This window comes from Temnothorax curvispinosus, unplaced genomic scaffold, assembly GCF_003070985.1.
Source record: "Temnothorax curvispinosus isolate PA1 unplaced genomic scaffold, ASM307098v1 QBEX01013735.1, whole genome shotgun sequence".
In the NCBI taxonomy this organism is placed as follows: Eukaryota; Metazoa; Arthropoda; class Insecta; order Hymenoptera; family Formicidae; genus Temnothorax; species Temnothorax curvispinosus.
This window is the reverse complement of record NW_020223515.1, coordinates 187,365-212,260: the sequence shown is the minus strand read 5'-3', so window position 1 is coordinate 212,260 and position 24,896 is coordinate 187,365. Positions and strand designations below refer to the sequence as shown.

The following is a 24,896-nucleotide window of genomic DNA, read 5'->3' as shown; positions in this document are numbered from 1 at the left end:
ACGCGTTCGTCCGTTCGTGTACACGGTGCGGGACGTGTACAGGTGTGTACAGGTGAAACGTCGATGCGCCTAAACGCAGGAAAGCCCGATACTCGACGGATCGGTTATGCCCGACGGAGACGAATCGATTGCCGGTCGGCGTGCCGCGGAGTAACTGGATTCGTAGATGATGACCGACTTTGTTCACCGCGCGCCGATATGTGGTCTATGATCGCGTTGCCCAGGTCTCCAGGAAGAACGCCCGGCCTCGGGTGTTGTCGATCATTTCTGTTATTCCACGATTTATCGGCCGCGACCGGTTATTTTCGCGAATAGAAGGCATTCGGATCTGTGGCAAAGTTATCCCTACCAGTGCAATCTAAACCCATTTTACGATGCCTAACATCATAGGATAGCTATCGTCTAAATTTCTCTTCTCTCATACTTTCCATACATCAAAATCTTTAAGATCTAATTTTCATCCAAAGTATACCCAAAAATAATACACTGTAAATAATAATGGAAGAATTTTCTGTATTTAGTAATAAATTTAAAAACAATAACTATTGGCATCATGCCATTATATTGCGAAGAATTTCTATCATACGTAAATAAAAACAGATTCTTCACTCTGGTGCTACTCTTTTTTGTGATATATCCGACCTAAATTCTTCGATATAAGTTTAAAGAAGGTCGACTCATTGTACTTGGACTCATTCTAACGAAGAGGCTGATTGGCAGGGTACTCTTTCGTCGGCGACTATCTTCGAAGAAACAGTCATTCCGCGGAAAAGTGAGAACCCCGAGATCAATTGCATCGGTCGGTTCATCGAAGATTCTTCTTTTCTCGTCATAAACACGCTAGCAAAACCGTCAGTTAGCCGCGACGAGATCGACGGCGAGTCGCAAGAAAGAAGGCGGGATGTCCGCCTTTGAACGGAGGCTTTCGGCATCCGTGAAGTGTCGCAGTCGAGGTAACAGTTCCAGCGCGTTATACGCGTGGCGCGAATTCGTCACGCGGCCAGAAAAAAAAGATCGATCTCATTGCTTTCGCCGGTCCTTTCACTATTTTATAACTTGTAGTTATAGCGATCCTTTTTGAAGTGCTGCGCTACCTTTTTCATGACGTGAGAAAAGGACGCATGCCAGTTGGGTAGAAAAGAGTATAAAAACTTCTGACAGGTAACGACTCTTAAAATTCGATATCTATCCCGTGTATTTTATCGGTTAGATCGATTATTCACCGCAGTTTTAGTTAACTCTAGTCTAGTGCCAAGCAGCGCACGCACCACGTCTATCTTTGAGTGTGCAATTCCGCGTTACACCCAACAGCCCGGAGCTTACGTCGTAAACGAAATAAGCGCTTCTATCCATTGCGAGGGCGTCTTTCGCCCGGCAATCCCGCTTTTCCGTACACACAAGCACGTCCGCGATTCGCGCAAACACGAGCGCGGCGCGATACATACGTGCACGAACGAACTTACGCGCCGTCGCGTCGACGCGCACGTGCAGCGATGCAGATGCACGTAGATCGGTGCACACTGCACACACGTGCGTTACGCTCCGAGTCGCGCGGTTCGACCACGCCACCGCACCGGTTCACGTACGTGAACGCACGTGAACGTTCGTGTCGGATCCTCGAGATCTGTCGCCGAAGGCAGTCGACGTCCACTCGGCGGGTACCAGGAAGAAGTCCCGGTCCCGCCGGATCGATAGTCGAGATCTCTCGCGGGGCGCCTCGAGTGCCGAGTCGAAACAATACCCTAGACGCGCCGATTGAAGCGTTTTTCCGGGTAATCGCGGTGTATCACTTCTATATTATGACGTTACGTGTTAACGGTGCTGGTAGTTAACGCGTCTCCTATAACTTTATGCAGGCGAAAGAACTATCATCATCGCAGTTTACGCGTTCTGCGGCTGCTTTCGTAAAATGTATAATGTATAATGCTAGTAAATAGAAAATACGATATAGTATATTATAACGTTTATTAGCTGCAAGTGCAAGTTATAATCGACCCCAATTTGTGCATCGTAATCGCTATTCGGGCAGCGCTTACTAAAAGTCAGCACGATTAAAAGTCGTATGTTGATTTAATTTTGCCGTAAGAGTGTGGTGTTAAACCAATATCACCGTTCACTCGTTTGTCGCACCGGGTTTTACACAGCCATGCCATTTATCTCTATCTCAAAGGTCGCGCGATCGGAGCGAACGCTTCTAGATGTTCCGCACGCTTTCGTGAACAGCCTTGACGGGTTGATTAGTCGAGAGAGATATCGCGGCATAAGTTCCACCGCGCGCGGAGTCGACCAGTATCTGTCTGACACGTAATGAGGCAACAACCTTGGGGAGAAGCGGGTGGCGCAGGAAGTCGACAAGGTTTTTATCGGGCCGACACGAGCGACTCATTGTTAGCCGGGCTTAACGACGAAACGAGTCTCTGATTCTCCCGGGGTCCCGAAATTCACTGCCATTAAATTCGCCTCTGCCCCGTTCCCGGCGTGTTGTACCTTTTACCATTTCACTCTCACGAGTCGCGTCGCGGGTTCCCTCCGTCGCGTCAGGCCGGATGCTCCCAACGAACGTCGAATTCCTCTTTTTCCTGTCGGACGACTCGCCCGGCATCCGCCCATAGCGGCGTAATTGAGGGAAAATTTAAGAGTCGTATATTGGTGAGGCTTCCTCGCGAAGCGCGTGATTTGTCGTCGCGGTGAACACGATAGACGGAATAAAATTACGATAATACGTGAAGGTCGTAGATAAACGTCACCCTCCCTCACCAATGACAAATTGAGTTGTGATGCTAAGCAGGCGAACTTGCATGTTTTACAAATCGTAGGGTATATCGGTCTCCTTACAGCTGACTATTGCTATACCGGCGTTGTAATGGCGAAATCTACTGCAGCGTGCTGCAGCGACATTGACCTGCATTCTTTTGCCGCGCATTTAACGCAAAGTACAACTGTGGTCACATATTTCATACCGCTGATAGGTAAATAAAGCTCAACAGACGCTATATTTAGCGTCAAGTGTATGCAAAAAAAAAACGGAATTTAGTATCTCTGTAGGACAAACACACACCTCACGCATAACAATGCGTTATAACTGCGTTTTATTTTGTGGTTGAAACCGGACTATTTGTTTTGTTGCTCGTAACTCAGGCTGTTTGAACGACATAGAATTGATTTACGCGATTCATAATGTTACAATTACGAGATACGTCAAGGCAGACGTTTTTATCCGATGCCGAAAGTAACTCGGTAAAAATTGCTAAAATCGAGATTAAATATGAATTTGGCTTCTTTCAATTAAGTTTCGCGGACTTCAAAGATTCTATAAGAATGATACCGCGTGTATTCACACGTCCGTCTACGAAAAATTCCGGAGTAACGTCCGTGTATGCCATCCGTACCGTGTACAATGAATCGTCGCTCAGCAGCGAGTTGTTTTATCACGCGCGGTAAGGATAAGGACGATCGGCGATCCGGGCAGGATATAAAGTCACTCACGAAGTGAGCGCGACGTTTATAAGGTACCCGCAAACGATATATACACCGTGTTAGGGACACAAAGAGCTCCACCAAAGAGTATACACCAATGTGCATGCGCGTGGTTGCGTTGCGCGTCGCGGTAATATCCGTGAATTACTGCCGAACGCCCCGTACTTCCCTTCTTAATTGGCGTCGAAAGAGATTTGAGTTAATGCGACCAGCTGGCGAGCCAACTGCGAAGAAGTACTTCGGTTCACGAACGTTGCTCCAAAAGTCGGGTTTATAACATTGACTGCTTTCGCTGCCTGGTATCGCGAGGTATGTACATTTTTAGCTTCAGTTCTTCATCTCGCTTTGTGTCTCGATTTTTATCTATCACTAAAGAGATAAATCTCAAGATATGAAACGGATCGGCAAAGTACGAATTATTCGCTATTAAGGTTGCGAGAGGAAGAATGACAATACGGACTGCAGAAAGAAGAAAATGCATGATCAACCGTGGTAGTCGACGGCCAGGGCGAGGTAGTTTACGTGAATCGATCTCTCGAAATCGTAGCTGTCGTTCGCGAATACAATGCGGGTGAGTCGCAAAGCCGCCCGCAAACAGATTCGATCTGATCTGCGCGTGATATCGGCGCCGGATACCTATGGGCTCGCAAATAATGATTGTTAAACAAGCGGCGCGCGCGGCTACAACTGACCATTTGGTGCAATGGTGCGTGCCGCAAGTGTTAAACTCGCGTTCAACCGCGCCTTGTTAAAAGCGCAGCAGAAAATCTGCGGCTGATATATAACGCGTGCGCGCGCGCGCGCGAACATTTACAATGAAATCCGATAACGATCGAAGGCATCCTTTATCATTCGTGTGGTGAAAATATATTGTAAATCGCGCAATTTCCGCTAAGAAGAATCACACAATGCCATCGAACGTTACGGGAAAAATTAATATTCCGCTTCTCGTCGCGTCAGAAATAATCGCAGCATCTTCTCTGAGCGCTGCGAGAGAGGATTTGCGTCATAGAGACAAAGGAACTTAATTAATATAACGTAATATAATAAAAGATTAACTCTCTTTCTTCATCGAGCTCACACGTCGCTTTTTCTTTCACTAACAAACGCGAAGTGCGCGCATCGTCCGTAAGCAGATCGAATCACGCGCGCTTCCCCCTCAAGTCGTTATTTTCACGAGTCATTCCACAGATATCTTCGTGGTTGGTACCAAGAAGAGCACGCTCTATTAATTGAGCATCCTATCGCGACGTGCACTTCCAATTAGTCCGCCTTAACGCGTCGTGAGAACTTTCCGTGATACATATCGTCGTCGTTCTCCCCTTGGACATGCGTTCCCCGATTAACGAATATATTCGCATATCCTTGGAACGTCAGAGTTAGATAGAAAAGCGAGATCAATCAACGATTACAATGGTAATTACCACATTCTCGACTCGTTTTCGCCGTCGCCACTCTTCCCACAAACGTCACACCTCACTGTCGTTATGCCGATCCCTGCCATATCTCCTGATTATTTCTACCGCTAACGGTAATGTGTAACGAACGTGAAATAAATCGCGGCGTGATTGATAGTAGGGAAGTCGTGCTCGTAACTCTCGGCAAACGAGAAGTCACTTCCTCGACAAATGGCATCTAATATATCATATCTGATAATTGGACCGTCATCATTATTGACTTATATATTTTACGAATGACATATTGTCCGTAGGATTAACCGCAATGATGATTGAATTGCGGAACGGAGAACGGACGCGAGTCAGTGTACCTAGGAATCGCGAATCACGGGGATTCACGCTAACATTGTACTCTTCGTGGGCGATCGACGCCATCGTACCTACGTGCCTATTCGCGAATCGTTGCTGCCCCCGATACGATGACGAGAGTAATCGATCGGCTATTCCCGGCGCGTAGGATCGCCGTTAAGACGGCTGGAAACTTTTGCCACACATGGTACGCGCGCGAGCAACAGGAGGTTATTTGCTAGATAAATCTCGGCCCGCCCCCTTGCATGCCGCACTCTCGCGATACCCGATCGACGGTTCGGCCGATCGACTGAGTAGACCTCATTCACGTGCCTTCACGAAGACCGTATGCCTTCCACCTTCCACCTGATACCGGCAGCGTGCAGGGAGGAATGGCCACCGATACCGCGCTTAGCATCGATGCCTTTCGAACGATTTTCGTCTGTGATGATTTGAAACTCGTTGAAAAAAAAAGATCGTCAACATTTACAGAAAAAAAGAAAGGAATGAAAACGGTCTACGTGGTCGAGACGCAACAGTCCGCTCTCCGTTCCGAGTCGGTTCGCCGTTTTTGCATTTTTGCATCTTGATACTTCCGGTTCTTTCTCCGCCTTGCCATATTCGGCCAGCCGAATTGGAGCGTGCACCGAGTAATTTGCGGACCGGCTTAATTGCGCGGCTTGTTAACGCGTGTGCTGAGAAACGCGTGCTGCGTTTCCGAGGATCTCGCTGATTAAGGGTTAAGCAATCGACTGCGATTAACGGTGAGATTAAAAAAAATGGTGCGAAATTGTTTAACCCTTTCTCAGCTACGGGCGCACGAGACAAATAATGTTCTCCGCTAAATAAATAGCTATCTCGTTAGGAGGGCTCGCGGAGGACTCGCCTGAAATATTCCGAGGACCGCAAATGTCCTGCAATTTCGCGCACGCGATGCACCGTGGTGGGATTGCACGAAAAAAGAAACGAGGTGTCATTCCTAGAGCCCATCTGGCAGAGTCTCGGTCACGTGCTAAGCCGATCTTTCTCCAACGGCCGCGTTTAACGTACGCCCGTATTTCCAATGCATGCACCTGATACCCCACAATGTCGCACTTGTTGCACGCCCTAACATTACTCGACGCTAATTCGTATCCGTGACCGTTCGTTTTCTACGGTGACGCACGCACCGACACGGGAAATATCCGGTTATTTCATGGGGGTGGCAAAAATGCGCGGGGACACGTCCCCTATACACCTGCTACAAACTACAAATGGTTTCGAGTTTTAGACGATGACGTGCGACGTGGAATTTGAGTTATTTCTTCTCGCAGCCGTTATAATTATGCCTTTTTCGTCGCTATGTACTTTTGAATATAAGAATACTTAGAGTAGACAATTGTAGGGAGTCCATTTCGAAGAACTTTCGTTTTCCAGTATCAATTATCGTGCGCTTTCAAATCGCTCAATAGTATTATTTTCCAATTTGTAAAACATTATGAAAAAAACTTAGGACGCGTACACATACACATACATATATGCATATATGTATTTAATCTTAGATCTATGATGTAAAGTTGTTTTCCATCATATACGCAATCCGGTTGTCCGCGATCGAAAACGCAAACACGATTGGCAAAGCCCTGCTTAAGTGCAGGATTGTGTATAGGATATTATACAGCCGTGTCGTCAACTCACCGGTTGATCGCCGGCTCTCGCTTATTACGCGTACTATTACACCCGCCAACACTATCGCAAGCACAATGTACGAGCCGCCGAACGGACGGCGGAATAGTTTCCCACGGAAATTTCCGGCAATTTGCGAGACGTCCCGACGTGCGTCTACGTCGTACCAAGGTCGCTTATACAAGGCGCCGTAACACTTTCTCGGTATGCACCGAGCGACGCCGAGGCGTTATACGCAGTCTTTTTGAGCCTGTCTGAAGAGGATCCGCAAATTCATGCGAGCTCGAGAGAATAAATGCGCGCTGTCAACTCTTACAACTGCATACATATATAAGTTATCATCCTTTTGTCCTCCCCCGCCCATATTTCGCGCATTAACTAATTTTTACGCGTCATTAATTGCTCTATTGTACAACAAGTCATTAACCAACGTAATGCGTAACTACTGTTTCAATCACAATACTAGAATGCAAGGTATCTTTTATGAGAAAATTTCTCGCAACAGAGTGAGAAAATTTCGAAGAAAATTTCTTTTACGCTCTTTATGACTCGTCGTTTCTTCGCGATGTGTAATATGCTGGTGACTCTTTAAATCACGCGGAATGACTGACGTTGCATTTATAAGTTGCGAGACAGCGATCAACCACCTTGTCACGAAAAACCGTCAAGTTTCGTGCGCAACAAGGGGTGCCTGAGGGTACGTTACTTCGACATCGTAAATAGTTTTAAATCGGAGCACCGCAAATATATCATATTTGACGTGCGAGCATTCCTCGTTGCGCCGCATGATGCATCGCATGCTGCCGCACCGCGAGTCGACACACACAGAGTGGGGTAAAGGAGAACATTAATTATACACGCAGTTCCACCGAGTAATATACAAAATAATATGCAAAATCAGAAAAAGTATTTCAGATTTATTTTTCAACTGTATTAAAAAAAAAAAACTTATTGGAGAAAGTTGTATCTTTTATTTAAAACTTTATTTTAAAAAACTCATTGGAGAGTTGTACCTTTGATATTTCATGCAATACGAACAATCGTTTGTAGAGTGATTTTTTTCGATTAATTTTCAAGATTTGTTTGCAATTGTGCTGAGCGAAAATATGGAAAAATATATGGCTTTAGTAAAAACTGAGGTAATTGACAGCGATCGCGTATTTACACATCAATTAACTATCTTCATTAAGCGACTAGTTTTTCTACATGCGGAAATGTTTAAAAATATTCAAATGAAATGTAAGATGATTGCTCTTTACGATCGTAATAACTTTTCATAATACGTAATATACGTTAAGTATCTCCTTTTCTATTACGAAATCGTGTTAAGTTAACGCGTAGCTATCAAACGGCAATGATTTATGAGGATCGATCTGTCAGTATCTCTAACGCATAGCGGTTTTAGCCACTGTCGTTTAGCGCAACGGAACGTGTTTTACGATTAAAAACCGGTTGATAAATATTTGCGAACGGTACAAATATTGTCGGAAGTGGCGTTAAACATATATACAATAGCCAAGTAATTTTTTGCAACGACGAATCTCTCGAAAATAACAAGTGGCGAAACGATGGGATTGCACCGCTTCTTTCCCTGATAATCTTCGCGAGCGATTCACCAAAAGTAGATAGGTATGCATATATCCGCTGTTGGAAGAATCGATCGCGGAGAAATGCAGCACGTAAGATACGATCCGCTTGATCGTGCCGCTATATAACCGCTCATAATGAAAACACCTGCTTTAATTCATTATCATCCGATGAAACATGTCTGACTAAATCCTTAATGTAAGCATTCCTTTATTTCTGCGGCGATGTCGGCAATGTGTAATGGTTTTGCGAAAAATTTCTCGAGCGACCATCAATGTTATGGCGATACGTTAAGTCACTTTATCTTTATGATATTGGCCAGGATTCGTCGTGTGATAGAGTTGTATATGTAGGAATTTAAGCATTGCTAAAGCATCTAAGACTAGAATCTAAGACGCGAAGAGAATTTAGGAGTAAATATTTCTTACCGTGAAATACTGCACGAAGGATCGTAAAGTTTTGTTCGCTCCCTAGTAAACAGGGAGCGAAAGATCGATCATTGACAAACCAAACGACCGATTTGGAATACCTCTGATAGATTTACAGGCCGTAAATCATGATTTGGCGAGACAAAAGGTGAAAAAAACGATGGCCAGAGCGTTAAAAGCTTATTTACAGCTCGGTGCAAAAGCGTCATCGCTCCCAATAATTCAATAAGCGATACGGCAGTAATTATTCCGCTCGTCCGATGCAATCGACCCTGATTGAAGTTAATCGCGCGGCGTAAGTGCGTATACAGATCAAGCGTAACGGCAAGAAAGTGTACACTCTCGTATCCCTGCTCTCTGATTGATACAGATGACTACATCCGACTGATGTGTGGAGTCGTAGAAGGAGATGCGCAAGAACAGGTTCGCGAGTACACGCGTCGAAGAAAAAAAAAGGAGGACGAAAAAAGGATTCGAGCGATCGACATCACTCGAGTATCGCTAACAGGTGCGTCCCAAAGTTTACGAGGTTTGCAGGCGAATAAATTTGAGGATTCGTTCAGATAAATAAAATGCTTCTCGAATATCTGGTAGCGGAAGAAGTTTAATACGGTCTCAGGGGGGAGGGAGTATTCATAATCTTTCGAGATTTCCGATTGTCGTAAATCAATTTCTCAATGTACCGTATTAATGCTACGTTTCGAAACAAGTGTGATTGGCATTTGATCCAACGCAGCTATGTTTATAAATATTTAACAACTCGTTGGAGCGAATCGCTCGCACTTGTTGATTTAAGGTTATTAACTACAGAAGCGTAAGTGGTTAAATGACATCTAAAATATGACGTGATAAATGGATTCTATGACTATGCATCGCGATCACGATCTGAAGCGAGAACGGAATTATCAACGGACACGCGTTACAAAGATATCGACAGTGTAATCGTCTCCTGCATGTTAACGGTTTCTAACAAGTGAGTTGTATAAAAATAACCAAAAAAGTAGAGGCATCTCACTAAAAGTTAAACGACTGGTTACCTACCGCGTGATAAATGATTCTTATATGTATATGTACGACTGCTGTATGTACTGCTCTACCGCGTGATCAGTAAACATTGAAAAAGACCGTGCATGATTGCGGATTGCTCAAAAACAATAATGAAAGTTGCAGTAGTCAGTATACAAAATTACGATGTGGATATAATTCCTTTTCAAATACCATTTAACATTTCGCTTCAGACGACTTACGGATTAAAATATTAAATACTATAAAGTTTTGCTTGATATTTTTTCATAATTAATTTTAAGATATAAAAATTTATGATATAAAATTTTAAGATATAAAACACCGGATCACGCACGTAGAGTGTATTTCTTTAAATTTTTTATACACCTTTACAAGTCAGTGGCCTATGTCATTTTATGAAACGACAAATGTGCTTATCTTTGATTAGCTCGAAAATCCAGGAAATGTCAGCGGGTTCGATTTGGTTCGCCCGCTGTGCGATACTGACGGCAATGCCGTCATTTGGCCGAACCGTTTATGTTCGGTAGTGAATTAGAAATTAGTCGTTACGCATTTGCATACCGCACAGGTGGCTGGTCGGCCGGTTGCCGACTGTTTTCATGATAAAACGAGTTTTCGCGCGAAAAAAAAAAGAGAGATTGTACGCGACGGCTCGCGAATCAGAACGCAATAAAGATTCATGAACTGTGTGTGTCGTGACATTATAATAAATGTATCTAAACGAAAAAGCCATGTAAGTTGATCGAAAATATAAAGGACACCTGTCGATTAGTAGTCGAGTATGATCGCCTACGCGACCTCTAGATATCGTTGCACACCGTAAGGCGTAATGAATCCCGCCCCGCTGGAAACAAAAACAGATAGAGTAAAGCGACAGAAAATTTGCAAAGCAATATTCGCGGGACTCACTTGGCTAAGAAATTCGTACGTACTTCACGGTGATTCGAATAGTGATTATATTGCGGTAGCGAATCCACGCTCGTCGGATCGGTTAAAGATTAAATGCCATTATTGTTAATCTGCAAAACCCATGAAAACAGGGAAAGTTGGTAATTTAACGAATTCCGTCTGCGTAGCAATCCTGAACGCGCGGCTCCGATCGCGGCCACCGCACGCGGCGCGGGACCTCTTGACTAGCGGGTGGAAGCCGCTCACGGCTCTCGCGAGCTCTCGCGGCTCGCGGCTCGCGGCGATGGCTCGAGAGCCGCGAGTGGAATAGACGCGCATAGTGAAGAGCCCGGCGCGCAATCGGGGCCAGGTGTGGCGCACACGCACGGACACACGATTGCATTTGCTAACGCGCTCTCGCACATACTCTCGAGCGAACGCGAGCGTGTACATACGCACCGCCGCGCCGGCCGCGGCCGACTCTACCCTATAAATAGATCCGAGAGAGCTACCTGTACCACGCGCGCGCACGGCAGTCCTGCACGCAGCGCAGCGCAGTTGCGAGACGTGGTGCGGCGGCTCCGTGCTGCGCACCACATGCGGCGAGAGCGCACGCGGCGCGACCGCCGTCGCCGGTTAACTGTATAACCACCGCGGCGTCCGCGGCGATGACGACGACGAGGGCCACTCTGCAATTAACCACCCGACAGTCCGTTCTCGCTGGCTGATAAACAATACGGGAGAAGAGCCGGATAACCGCGTGAGGCAGCCGCGCGTCGCCTCGCGATCGAGTCGATCATCATTCAGATTATATTCCGCCCGATATCTCGCCCCAGGTTCGTCGCATCTTCGATGACAGTCCGGGATCCTTAACGGGTCTCAACGGATTAGATGCCTATCAGGAAGCAGACGCGATCGATTCAATATCGATCGGTATATCGTGTCATATCCGCTGCTCATAAATTATCCGTAATTCTAACGATTATAGTTGATTGATTAGGAAAGGAAACTACCTACATCGGAGTCTGTAATAACGAATGTGAAATGATATGAAAATAATAATCCAAGTATGATGGACTATCCCTCGATCGTGTTCGTATCTATACCTGATAATACGCGCTACATATTTGTAAATCGCTTATACATTTCGATCATTTCAGGATTAATTAATCTTCGCATTCGCTCGCCAATTTGATAATACTATAATAGAGACGTTAAAACATTGACTGCAGTATTCATTGAATATTTTACGCACATGCTGCGCCGATACAGTCTACAAAGTTTCCCGCGAGCATGACGTAAAATAGAAACATGATGACGCTTGCTCGATATTAAACTGCGATTTGAATGCGAGAGATTGACAAGCACCGCATTAAAATGATCGAGTTTTTGAGACAGATTATTAATCATTATACTCAAACCACATTCCGGACTATAGACTAGAGGACATAACGGCGCGATAGATAATAGCAAGGTAGAGTCTTCGACGGTCGCCGAACTGGGCGCGAAATACTTACGCGTGTAAGAAAGTATATAAACAAAAACGTTGCTAATGCTAGCGCGATCGTTATATAGATGGAGAATGTTACTCGCAAATGATTGCGTCAATGGCCGCTCATTTTGCAACACCGTAAATTCTCAATACGCCTTGTACGCGCCGCATTAGAAGATAGAACGGACAGTTGGAGCTGTCTTATCCCGTGATTGAATAAGTATTCATCGCGCGCTCCGCGCAAGTAATAGTCCTAAAAGTGGAAACCTAATTACATAGCGAGGTGGAGATGATAGTGTACTCTAGCTACCAATCGCACGACTTCTTCGCGAAGGTGAACGTTATCTCAATCGGATTGCGAGACGAGCGGAACGTGACGTGTTACGGATTCGCAGCGTCATCGGAGAATCGCGCGCGACGTGCACGATTTGATCGAGATTTCCGCGACAAAAACCACGAGAACGCGTATCGAAAATAGAAATCTCACTACATCTACACAAGTATCGCGAGAAAGCCATCTGAGAAAGTCCAATCGATTCGGCTGCGTGCCCTGAATGTAATATATCCGAGATACGTAAATAAATAAATATATATATCTATATATATACCAATAATTGGATAATAAAAGATATAATTTTATGTTACAAAAGTGACTTCTCCATTGTATACGCGATTCTCTAAAATACTTAGTATTCTTAAGAGTTGGCTCGGTATATTCGTATATATTAGTTACTCAATTATATTTGTATATTAACTTTTCTCACAATCAGATGTCAGGCCGACATATAGATTATTAAATGATTAGATAGTTCCATTTGCGTTGCATTAACGTTGCTGCTCAATATTTTATTTACGCTAATGGTGACAATCGCTTACGTTGCAACTCTGTCGCTATCTCGAACGCGTCGTCATTCCTGACGCGGAGGAACTATTGAAATTCTCGATCGAGCCACTTGCACTTGTGAATCTGCGCCCTCTCTTCCTCGTAGCGGAATGAGTTGTAGGCTTAGACATGGAATGACGGTAGGAAATTATGCGGATGTCCAGCTGGGATAATGGCGCCCGCGACAAACCATCGTCTCTCAAGTACGATTGGCTTGAGATTCCGTCGAGTCTACGCTGACGGATGTTATCTGTGATCAATGTGTGAACATATTTACAGCATTGACATTCCAGGATAAAAGATCGTCGAAAGATGTGCCGAGAATGAAGTCGAAATAGAGATTGAGTTCTAACAATGTGATCAGCTAGAAGATCCAATGAATTATTATTTCTCAAAGTAGAAAAAAATCAGACAAGAAAATAGGCAAGTCCTTAAGTGACAGATTAATTTTTTTTGAGGTTTTGAATGCACATATCGCTACTGTTGACAGATGACGTGCTATTATCGATTCTAATGATGGTTTCGTCTTCTATTAAAGCAGCACGAGATCGTCGTCACCATTATCAACTGTCAACCCATGTTCTTTTAACTGCCAACGACTTTTGGCTGACTTTAACGAGTGCCACCTGACGCCACAACTGCCCCTAAGAAGGCAGTTGTCTTCGGGTGAACGTACAGAGTGGTGGCAGTAGGTGAAAGACGCAAGGGTGGAAACGTGGGGCAGATGCCGCTTGTGTACGCGATTAGAAACGAATTTTTTCGAATAATGGGCTGAGGGAAGACGGACGGGCCAGTTTGTATCAAGCCCGAACGCATCGCCGCCGATCTTATCCTTTTGATGTAAAGATATCGTTGTCGATGTTCCTCGGGAACCAATGTCGTTGTTGTCTGTCAGGAATCAAACTTCTGAACTTTATACACAATTATTTACGTGGTCGATCCAATTAACGAGGACACGATTATATATAATAAGAAAAGTCTGATCAGCTCATCATATAAATAATGGCGATTTCGAGACACCCTATTACATATTCGAGGATCAATCGCGGGACATTGTCGAAATATCGGAGCACCGGTTCGCTTTATCGACGAATCTTGTCAGATTAATTCATAAGCCGACCGATTAATCAACGGATTACTCCGGGAAAAAGTGACATGCGCGATTCTTTGCATCTTATCGATGTAATAATCTAGTTCGACGAAACCGATATCTTCGATAACGTAACAACCAGCGAATATGTAATGGAAAGGGGCACGTTTGCCGAGGAATTAATTGGCAAACGGGAGTCCGATCATCTTAAAATTAATAGAGCTAATTTTGTTTGAGTAACGCTCTTAATGCCGGCGGTAATGCCATCCATGTTTTACCGCTCTAACAAATAATTGCGACGCGATGATGATCTCTAATTTACCTGTGATTATATCGAACATACATAGTGCACGTACATTCGTGCATACGTACATTTCATTGCGTGAGTGCGCGAATAAAATTCTAGAAAGAAAAGCAAGCGGACCGGAATGCAAAGTTCGCCGCCGACGGGGAATATCGGAAAGACCTATCATTTACTTCACTTCCTGATATATAGATACGTGCATCAGAAAAATCACACCCTACTTAGAGGAAAAGAACTACCAAATAGGATTTTCGAAATGTTATCAAATTGTATATAAATATCAGTTTTGTGCTATAACTGTCCGAACGGATTTCCTCGATTTAAATTTAGGCATACAATCCAGCGGCTCTGCCAGAATAAGAAAAGTACAACACCGGAAAAACTCTTCGCGCGGTAATTTATAACGCTCCTACATATCCACCTATTTTAATTCTCTCAATCTCATTCCATACTTCCGTTCCCTAGTCGGCGTGTTGGCACAATGGAAGCCGTCGGCTTCGCGGATCGTACTCTTCTCCGCTCGAAAATCATGCCCGTCACTTTTTGCGCTGGGCAACTCGCCAGTCATTAGCCACGCCGGCAGATCTATCATTATTGCGTACGAGCGTCTATCTGTAATTGGCGAATGTAAACACAGAGTGTAACCCGCTGCGCGTGTGTCGGTAGGTGGGATCTGCGTATATATGCGTAGTTTACGTACTGTTGACCACAGAATGTTGCCCCATTTACGATTTTCGAAGCGAGAATACCCATATAATTGTTCATGATACGTGACAAGTCGATCTATTATACATTTCGAATTTAATTAGCTCGAAATACCAGTTTGTATTGGTTAAAAATTAAAAATGAAAATTAAACAAACGCTTAATGAAAAAAAGATTATTAATGTTAATTACTATGGGATTTAACTAAAACCGAGAAAGATGAAGAAGAGAATGCATATACATCTAAATCTTTAAAAATTAGCCAATACGCTTGATTGCTGTGTTTAATACACATCTCTACTCCGTTCATAAAAGTTAATAATATTCTCGGGAGAGATATAACGAAATGTTATTTCTTAGCCTGTTCGTCTTCCATTTATCACTGAAAGCAAGGGCAACTTTTCCGTAGTAATAAAGCAATATCTCTCTTAAACCCATAAATATTCAATATGCATGAGATATCTCGTCCTTGAAGAAATCTAACAAATGCAACAAGACAGATTGGCCGAACGATCTGTGCCTCGTGACAGTTTTGCGCAATCTACCGAGTCGCGATAAATCATCATCGTCGGTGATAAGGATGATCCTCTATCGTAGCGTCAATGGGAAGAGTTACTTAGTCCAACGAGTCCAGCTTATCTGGCAAGCCTCACCTGAATATGAATAGCCTCGTCGTCGTCGTCGTCGTTGTCGTTGTTGTCGTCGTGATCGTGGTCGTCTTAGTCGTCTGGTTATATCCCTCGGTTATCTCTTTGCCGGGCGTTGAAGTCTCTCGAAATTACGCTCACTGAACACCCCGCGGCTCACTTCACCGTTCGGGTGGCCCGTTGCACTGTTCACAGTGGTCTCTCATACCCGCACACGTGTAAATTGTCACCACAACTGCGAAAGTTTCTCGAGAGAATTTTCAAAGTGACGAACACCGAAATCCTGAAACGATTCTCGAATGGTTCTCGATAATCTTGAAGAGAGCTTCAGGATTCCGATAAAATCATCGTCACCCTGATAACGTTGTAGCTCGATGCAGCTGGACGACGTGGTCAATCACCGTGGATCAGGTGTCCATTAAGAATACCCGGCTCGTTGGTCACCGTTGCCGTGCGAAACCTTCCGGATCGCTGATCCCGCTGATCGCGTGGCTGGACGCGTGGTGCTCACGGGTGGGGGTGGCGATGTATCGTCTTGGTGAGAGAGACCAAGTCACGGGTCTACGATATATCGGCTACGATTTTTGACGGAGCGGCAATCGGCAATCGGTTTAGTTGCGATTAGTTGTGGATCGGAAGTACACACGAACGTCGTGGATTGCAGACTTCTCTCATCGAAATCGAACGGATGATATAATTGAAAACTTCTGTTTTCGTCACTCTTTTCCATAAACTCGTTCCGATCGGTGTACCTTGAAGATAAGAGTCCTGCGATCTACCTCGGATTTTCCATCGTCAGGACAAGACGTCTTCTTTGGGTTTTAGACTTTAGAGGATTCCAGGAAACATCCTCTATACGAATTGAAGAATACACTCTGAGCAGTACCAAGGCGTTCAGATGTACCAATGTCCGAGCGAAGTCGCGATTCGATTGTCGACGAGTGACAAAAGAGATGGTCAAGCCCCTTGAGCAAATCTGTCGCGAACGATAGCGTTGAGGATACCGAAAAGACAGGACACCTTTGCTTGTACAAGATTTCCCCACGTAAAAGTCCAAAATTTTGTCGCGGTCGATGGATGACGACGCGGCGCGCCGATGCGTGATAGAGGGCGAGTAGCCGGGGGTCTTACGCGTTCGAAGTTGGGCCCGCGCGCGTAACGTCGTACCGGTCTCAACGTCGTCGTGTCTACGTTCGTCGTTCTACCTCGTGGAGCGTGCAGCAGGAGGCGTGCTGTCCCGGACTGGACTAGCCTGGGCCCCTGGAGTAGAGAGGGCCGGTCGCGCTTCACCTCCGCTTCGCCGACCTCCCTCCACCGTGCGCTGCGTCGCTTTAGGTGCCCCTCTCTCTCTCTTTCTGTCGGTCTAGCGCGGGGCCCTCTCCCTCTTACCCGGGGCCTTCGTGTGCCGTGGCGGAACGCCGCTGCTTACCTGTCTCTCCCTCTCCCTTATGCCGCGACCTCTCGCGATATCAGTGGGCCGTGAGCAAGAGAGACAAAAAGAGAGTGAGAGAGAAACGGAGTAAGAGACGTTTAGCGCGGGGAACAGAGGACTCAGGGAGAGAGAAAAAGAGAGAGAAAGGAAAAGGACGGAGAGAGAGGTACGATGAAAAAGAGGCCCCTCTCTTTTCCCTTTCCCAGTCTTCTACCGCACACTCGTACCACAACACCCCCACCGAGATACGACAAGAGCATTCCCGTGCCTTCCCGTCCTGATGATTTTAGGAACCGAAGGAGTTTGCTGCGTGAAAAGGGTTTGTCGATAAAGATTAGAAGATAAAGAAAGAAGTGATTCGCCTATAATCATTTCGAAACTAATCACGTTACTTGCTGAGAAAGCTGGTAACGCAAAAGATACCTTATGTATAGTGTTTGTATATTATTTTAATAATGTAACACAGGACTAACAGTTGTTACAGCAATAAAACGATCATCTGAAACATATCGCTTTATGATCAAGTTGAATTCATTTCTTGCTCGTTATAGATAAACGAATAAGTTAGACGAAAGAAATATTACACGCTATTTGTCGCAATATTGCGTTAGGAAACGCTATGACAAATTAACAACAATGCTACTAAAGATACTGATTTTTTGCTGTTGCATTCTATAAGACGAAAACAACGCACGCATACTGTGCTAGAAAAGATAAAATAGCTATTTAAAGTCGTATCCACAATGCGAATCGACGTACTTAATGTGCCATGTTTCCTCAACTTCTAACTTCTAATCGACAGCCGTCGGAACATTTATAACGTTAGAGTGGTTTGAGCATTGAGGTCAATGATGGGTGAAATTAAAACATCGATCATCTCTCGAAAATATGATAAGTTATAGAAATATCGGCTCACGTCAAATATTTTCTCGGAAATGATTAGAAATAATTTGACTCCTTTTCTCTTTTTCCCTTCGACATTTTACCGCGTCATTGAACAATACTAATTGATGAAAGAAATTAAGATCGACAATCATTACTCGCGGAATCCATTTTGTTGCTTCTTATAATTACTGTCGTTGCTAAATCTGATCCCGAGTTCACTGTCAACAAATGGTATCGAAAACGACAGAGAGTAGCAGTCCTTTATTGAACCTCTTTGTGACTAAATTATGCTACGTAGATATCGAAAAGAGCGATGAGGTTTCATCAAAGAAAATCAAGATACTCGGTAAATAAGTCGCGATTCAATCCTCTTTTAAAGAGAAAGCATTTCGATCCACCAAAGAAGAACGTCCTGTTTCAGATACCACTTAACTTCGGCCATAGTTAAATAACAGAAAGCAGCAAGAATTTTTCTTCGCCGCTTATCTACGCGAGGATCTACGGAGGTCGAACAAACTTCTGATTTCATCCGCGTCGCTGATGTTCCATGTATACGTCGGTATACCGTCGGTGACGACAGAACGGAAGACGGCTTAATGATCGCCCGTTTAATTACGGTGCGCACCACCGCCAATCAAATCCCGCCGAAAAAGTCCGGCGTGGCGATCGCGCGGGATCCACGAAGTTCACACCGTCACCGTTATGGGCGGAACCGAGAGAGCCGGAACCACGCTTCCTGCACAGAACAAAACTTTCCTCCCGCTCTCCCGCCATCGCCGCCGCCGTCGTCGTCGGCTAAATTAAACTTTGGACAAAGTTGTTGCATACAGCCGCGCTCATATTATGCCGACGATCAACTAACTACGAATTAACGCCCATTCCTCTATCATCGAATCGCGCGCGTAGGCGTGTGAAACGGAAGCGAGTTAAATTCGGTGCGCGGCTGACCCTAGAACTGTTAGAAGTCGAGCAAGACGCTAATCGTGGACACAATAATCTCAGCAGTAATCGATGGATGATGTTATTCAATTATCTAACGCGGCATTGCGTTATATATTCGTGTGACTCTTCTGCATTTAACGGATTCGTATTTCTGGAAAAAAAGTTAGAAAGAAAAAATATAAATAATTACAGAAAATTTGTTATTCTTGAAAATATTTTGTAGCCGGTTTATTTCAACGCTTAAGGATAATTTTGTGCCTTTGCAACGCGTAATTAGATGTAATTCGCGACGTTAAAAAAAGACCTCGGTAATGAAGATAAAGTCACACGTGCGCGCAACCTGTTGTCGCGAGCTGCTTCAACGGTCACGCCATAAAAAACAACGCGCAACACCTCACTGCGCCCGCTTTAGTCGAATAGTTATGCACCCCTTACGCTACCCCTGCGCTGCGCCCACCGTCTGCAACAGTTCTAATGCCCGCGTGTTCTACGGGCGTTCGTTGCACTTGCTGAAACAGCTGTGGCACCTGTGCCGGCTAGTAAGGTGCAACGTTCCCTCGTGCACACCCTTGCCGTGCGGCCAGTTCATCAACTTTCCATCGTTCGACCCCATAATATTCGCCGGACTAGATCACTCGACCTGGCTTAATGATATCTCGATCTTGATACTCGCTTCCCTCGTTTGCCCGTCTTCCTTCCTTTTCTCGCGGCATTTGCCGGCCGACGGCAAACGATCACCAGGGCGCGCAAGTGTAATGCGCTGGAAGTGTATGTCTCGTGTTTGCATCGGAATATTAATAATGAAAACGCGAGTACCAAAAGACAGTTTTATACAGCATTCAAATAATCCTAATAGTTTATAACATTAGTGTCCTAGGATTAAAAAGATGTATCTTAAAATTCGCATTTGTGTTCACGTAATTCCTGTAATAGCTGATAAAAAGATCGACATAGTTTTGTGTTTCCGCGCACACCCTGTTCTCGTGCAGTTTTTCATACAAACGATACTCTATTCGCTAGTCTCAGACTATACGTTGCGAACTCAAGGATACAAGTCAACGAACTCGGGGGGTACCAAAGAGGAGCAAATGAGAAATCGTCTAGCCCGATGGGCGGCCAGAGAAAAAGCGCGGGAAGCACATGGCCCGAAATAGAGAGCGGCCGAACGATAGGGAGCGAACGATGATCAGCTGGTGCTCTGTCCCGATGGATCCCGAAAACCGTGTACGTTCCGACCGTTAAACGCCCTTCACCTTTCGCGGAGGTGCGCACATGGCCCCCAGGTCCCCCGAGTCTAAGGGCAGGGTGGCGCGCCGCTCCTCGAAGACACGCACGCGGCGCGCCTCACCGCCCGGTATTCGCATTAATGGTATACATTATTATCGCGCGGCGTTCTTCTGGGGATGGTATACGGTAACGGCCGTGCGTCAACGGTCCCGGGCACCTGACGCCTTAACGAGTCGAAGCCCCTTCTTCGTAGGGGCGGGCCCCTTTCTTCCCTTTTCGTCACGATCGCGAGGCGAGGTCCTCGTTTCGACTGCAAGTCCGGTAGCCGCGACCTTCTTGCACGCGTCCGCACGATAGCGGCATACAAAATGGGTGTTGCGTGGCCGTCCGTGGCACGAGCGTCAGGTCGTGGCCGGACGCGACTCAGAGATGCTCGATAGGGTAATTAGACGGATCCGAAATTTTCGGTTGATCTTTTTTGGTATGAGCCTCGCAACGATCACAATTATTTAATTAGTACATCAACGCGGACGTGTAATCAATTTCTTCGAGAATGAATGCATTGTATATATAAATAATTGACACGTGCCTTCCGAGAGATAAATATTAAAATTACCGGATCTCCGTTATTTTGTGCAGGAAACATCTTTCAAGCAGTCAGGCATATCATTAATAACGATGCAAATTATGAATGAATAACGATCTAAAAACTAATTAACTCGTACACGTTGCAATATTAAAGATATGGCCGTCAAATCCCAAGAAAAGAATACGGAAGATTCAAGTAAATCGACCATTAGATTGCGTTACTCGCGGTCAATAACCGATTCAGATGAAAGATAGAAAAACTCAAAGATCAGTTCTCATAGCTGAACCCGATACACAACCCCGAAGCGAGGAGCTCGCGTGAATTGGTACCTGAACCTGACCGCGAAACCTTCCGTCGAGGTGAGAAGCCGCTGGCGCGAATTAGCCGCCGCATCAACGTATACTTTGATCTCGCAAGATAATGCGTCCAGGGTGTGTGCAACGGAAGATAAACGTAAATAAAGACTTTAAGACCGCGACCGTACACCCACGATTTAATGAGAAATTGCGTTCGTTCTGCGTATCTGTCGATTACGCGGTACGCGCGTCGGAGAGATAAGGGCGGTAACACCGAGCTGTCTTATTTTTTTGTTGCGGGCATTAAGAAGGGAGCGTACGTGGGCAGGGTGCTCCTCGAATGCCGATCGACAGCTCGCCCGCGGCACTGGGCGGCACAAGAGATGCGCGGAGCACGACTCGAGAAATAGAAAATAGAGAAGCGTGGTGTGCTACGCGACGGCCGCGGCGGGAGTGAAAGCAGGCTCTTTCGTTTGCCACGGGCTAATGGCGCAGACGAATAAATAAATAATATATCGTTGTTCGATAGTTCACTTCAGTGAGGTAAAATCCAAATCTTGAAAAGGCAAGAAACGCTTTTATATGTAATTTAGATCTCTTATAGAAATATGGATACAAATCGGATATGAAACACGAAAAAGTTGATTTTTATTTGAACATTACGTATTATCTTATTATTAGGCGGAACGTTGCGTATAAATAGCATCTAGGTATTTCTCGAGATATTAGAAACGCAGGAGGAACTGTGTCGGATGATAGAGCGATAGCGTGGCGCGATGGCCGATAACGATGTGCCACTTTCGCCCGTCAAAGGTGTTTCGAAAATGGATTCTCATCGATCAAGCATATATATACGCGTAGATTAATATCGCTTGGAAAAACAATTCCTGGACGGTCGAGCGAACGGCGATGCAATCGTAGGTCGGCAAATTCACGAGCCAGCAGCAGGTGCAACTTTCTTCCGACTGCCGGACGTAAGGGTAGGTAATGTCTTTTCTGTCTGTTCCGCTTCCTACCGCCCCGCGAGTGGCTTTTTCATTTTTATTCGTCACGCTCGTTTCAACGGGGAATTTATTACAGCCCGCAAAACGCACCACGAGAGACATTATTATTGATATGAACCTCGATGTATTATGCATACGCGGTGCGACGTTCGCACGTGAATCGCAGCGAGAATTTTATTCGTCGCAAGAGAGAGTCAGCTTTATGGAATTTTAAAATGTGATATGGCTAAATTAAATTACGTAGTTTTGAATTCTACCTGATAACGCAATGGTATTATATAATTTTCACGATTTTTTCTACCGATGGCAATCAAGACACTATTTATCGTCTCAATGCCTTAATCAGCTCATTTCGACAGCGGATTACGCAGTCTCCAGCTGCGTTTTATCTTTATGCTACCGCTGAATATAATGAGAAAATAACATGTTACATGAAATTACACACTACGTCTGAGCGTGTATATATTGATATACACGCTCCACTATCATCTCATTCGATTTCCGATTTAAAACGCTCAGTAGGAAGTCAACGAAGTTAAAGTCACCCACGTCAAGTATTTTTAAATCCTCGCGTTACTGGACAATATATATGCGCGTTTACTTTTTTATTTTATTATGTTCCAATAATTACGGCACATAAATATCAAGTCAAGCGTTAAAAAGATAAAGTCCTGTCTCTACTTTTCTAACATTCGAGGGAAACGAGGGGGATAAACGATATATACTCGTAATTTTACGATAAACTCCGTCGTCACAATATTTATCAACGCATCGTCTCAAGCATCATCGCGAATGGTAGTGGGCTACCAACTCGCATAAAATATCGTTGGATATAAAGACGTTGTTAAGCTCTTAGTGGGTACTCAACCGGTCTCTCAATTTAATGCTTTACCCAAACACTCAAGAGAGAGACCTTCTCGCCTCGGGCTGCATTTATAGTGGACTTCAGCGAGTGCTAGGAACGGCGTACGATGCGACATAAATGCATGTCTTACGTTTTACGTCTTCATGAAATCACCTTCAAGCGATGTACTCGCCTTCTTATATGAACGGCATAGCATATCGTCGTCAGGGATGAGTACTGTTCACTTCCTTGCCAAACATACCTTCGATTATTTTACTGGTAGATACCTTTGATGTGATTTTATATTCAGATATATGTATTATCTACCGCGTTCATGAATTAAAATATCTATCTGTGATCATATTTGTGGATTTTGTATAAGCGTTGTTAATTTTTTTGCATTTAATCGTTCTCCAATAATATTACTGTAATTAGACTGCAGGAAGATTGTATAAATATTATTTTCTGCATAATCAATCGAAGTATGATACATGGATAAAGTCTTTGACTCTTCGCGAGATCGGTCAAACGGCGATGTCGATGCAGATGTTTTATCAGCATTGCCAGGGACAGGTGTTACTCGAAGGCACGCGTCACGGGTCGTCATACCCGCCTAGTCGCAGAGCAACCCGGCGAACGCGCGGCGGACCGGCGGACGTAACGGTGGAAGCTGAACCAGCCCCGACAGCTTGTTTGTCGCGTGGCTGGCAGCGGTTCGAACACTCCGAACGTGGCCGGACTCAGCCGATAGATACTCTCTCGGTCGCGGAGTTCGCGACCCGACGGATCCGGCCGGTGACCGCCGGCCGGGATTCTTCGCCCCGTAGCGTTGCCGCCGCCACCAGGCCACAGTGGGGGCCTGGCGGCTAAGTCGATGGGCGCGGAGAAAGAGGCGAGGGCTTTGCCGCGGCGCGGCACGACACGGAGGGAGAGAGAAGAGACCCCCGGAGGGGCCAGAGAGCAGCAGCGGACACGGCCGCGGGTGATTACATCGCCTGTCGGCGCGGAACTGTCTCCTCCTACCCGCGGCGCCCACCGTGCTCCGATTGGCCGGGCTCCCTGCCGAGGAAACGTACCGGCTTCTCGTCGCGGCTTCTCTTTCGTTTCAGCTCACCTCCGGACCTCTCTCAGCACTCTCTCGTCAGTCTTCTGTCTCTTTCCCTGTCGTTCCTCCCAATTGTATATCGTTCCTGCCGCGACACGATATGTTTGTCATTGTCTAGCTCCCAGGACGCCGGTTTTCATCCCTGTCCGTCCCGCAGGTCTCATTTAGCAGTCCTTCGCCGTTCGACATATCCCATCCTTGTTTCCGTTTTGTCTTTTTACGTACTTCCCTGTCCCTCTTTCGGAGAGGTCTTCGTCGGTTACCCGCCTTCGTTTGGCTTTTAAACGCCACAAGCAAAGGCCCTGCCCGAAAGGCGACCATTCCTTTTCGTATCCCCACCCAGCTTGTCTATCGCGATCAAGAGAATGGAGGTGGACGACATAATTGTCGAAGAAATAGATTTAGTAGAAGGAATATATGCAGAATGGGCACGCGCGCGTGCCGGAAGAAGAAGAGACGCATGGTAATGTTCCTTTCATATCGTAAAGCGAAGCACGTAACGTTAAAACCAAAACTATAGCAAAAACTATGGAAAACTAAGAACAAACCCCTTCAGTTATTTAAATATCACGTTTTACGATCTCATCAGGTCGAGTTTATGACATGATAGGGACGGTAATGTAAACAGGTAGGAAA

General features: G+C 45.3%; 2 protein-coding genes across 3 annotated transcripts in view; one reads left to right on the top strand and one right to left on the bottom strand.

Annotated features, from left to right (window-relative positions):
• LOC112463916 (paired box protein Pax-5-like) overlaps positions 1–17,110 on the bottom strand; it is a 119,843-nt gene extending 102,733 nt beyond the window's left edge. For both annotated transcript variants that reach the window (XM_025030610.1, XM_025030611.1), the window contains exon 1: positions 15,943–17,110. The gene's annotated coding sequence lies outside the window, so the exon portion shown is untranslated. The remainder of the gene's footprint in view (positions 1–15,942) is intronic.
• Positions 1–24,896, top strand: part of LOC112463921 — a 157,150-nt gene that overhangs the window by 116,223 nt on the left and 16,031 nt on the right. The gene's annotated exons all lie outside the window — the stretch shown is intronic.